Raw genomic sequence first — 1,525 nt, 5'->3', positions numbered from 1 at the left:
GGCTGAGGGCGCCGGGCGATGGGAGAGGCTGGGGCCCGGCCGCGGCCCTCGCAGGCCGCCTCCCCTGAGCCTCTCGCCCCGGCTTTCGCCTTTCCCTGGGAACTTTCCCGTCTGAGTTAACTATTAACCGCTGGCGAGAGGCAATTTTCTTCGGAATTTCAGCGATTTCCTTTTCGCGGTGGAGGCAGATTAACATGCAAATGGTGAGATGCTCGGCTTGAGTCTACGCGCGGGCGAGGATGCCTCTGCCCCTCCAAACAGTGTCCTTCGCGACGGCGGAAAACTACAGCTCCGGCCCCCCCGTGCCGGCGCAGGAAGCCGTGACCAAGCCAGTGCCAGGCCGGTGCCCCGGGTGAGGGTGGAAAAAGCCGAGCTCTCGTGCTTGGGGGTGGGGTTAAGGGGGGAGCCTAACCCAGCCAAGCCCCAGGAACCTCAGACTCGCCGCCTGGCACGGCCAGCCGAGGAGCCTGCGACCAGTACAGCCTGGTCCCTACTCGTAACCCCGGACGCCGGGACGCTTGTGGAGGCGTTGGCAAACTCGGGGGAAAGTCTTTCCTACTTGCAGACTGTCCCTTACTTCCTCCTCCTTCACCACTGCCGATCACCCCCAAAACACAAGCACACACACCCTGCTCTGGCTTGTGATTGCTGCAAACTTTGTCAAACTTGAGCCGCTGGGCACAAAGTCCTCGTCTTTCCTCCTTCCCTCTCTTGCCCGGCTTGCTCTTCCTGGAGCAAAATGGGAGGCGGTTTTCGGCCTCCAGACCTGGGAAGGAGCAGTTTCCGAAAGTCAGGGTCTTGCCTCCCTGGGACTTTAGCACCCCCGGCGGTAAGCCAAGCTGCAGGTCACCCAACGCGTTCCACGGCGGAATGCGCTAATGGTTGCAGCCAGGAGGCTTGGCAGGGCCCTGGCCGACAGCCCCGCTGCGGCCTGGACCAGGCCTTCTCAGGGTACCGGCCTCTGCTCCTCACTATTGCCGTCGGGCCGTGCTGGGCTCGGAGCTCGGGTTCAGGGCTGCCATTGCCTCGCCGAGCCGTCCTCTGCGTTCGCAGTTTTTCTAGCTTATTTTCCCCCAGCCCACTCCCAGGGCGAGCTCTCTCTCCGACTGCCTCGCGGGCTCCATCTCTGGCGGGCTGCCTCTGCCTCTCTGTCTCTCCCTGTCTCTCTGTCTCTGTCTCTCTTGTTTGTTTCAACGCGCGGACACTGATTGCGCCTTATGAAGTTCTAACTGGTTTTGTGTCAGGAAGATCTTTCTCGCTGCTACCCAGCCTGGCGTGACGGATTAAACATCAACTAGTTAAATAAAAATTAATATCAACTGCCTCCTAACTTCTAATGTCATGTTGTTTATAACTAATGAACTGATTAGGGGATAAACACATCACGAAGACATTCGGCTCTCCTGCCGGGGCTCCACCGCCGCCCAGTGCCCACTCCCCAGCACCACCTGCCTGCTGCCAGGCCAGGAACTGAAGGCTGCCAGCCCCCTGGGGCTTGCTTCTCTGCCTGCCTTGGTCTCTTTTC

This window comes from Pteropus alecto, unplaced genomic scaffold (genome assembly GCF_000325575.1).
Source record: "Pteropus alecto unplaced genomic scaffold, ASM32557v1 scaffold88, whole genome shotgun sequence".
NCBI classification, from domain to species: Eukaryota; Metazoa; Chordata; class Mammalia; order Chiroptera; family Pteropodidae; genus Pteropus; species Pteropus alecto.
Note: the sequence above shows the minus strand (reverse complement) of the source record.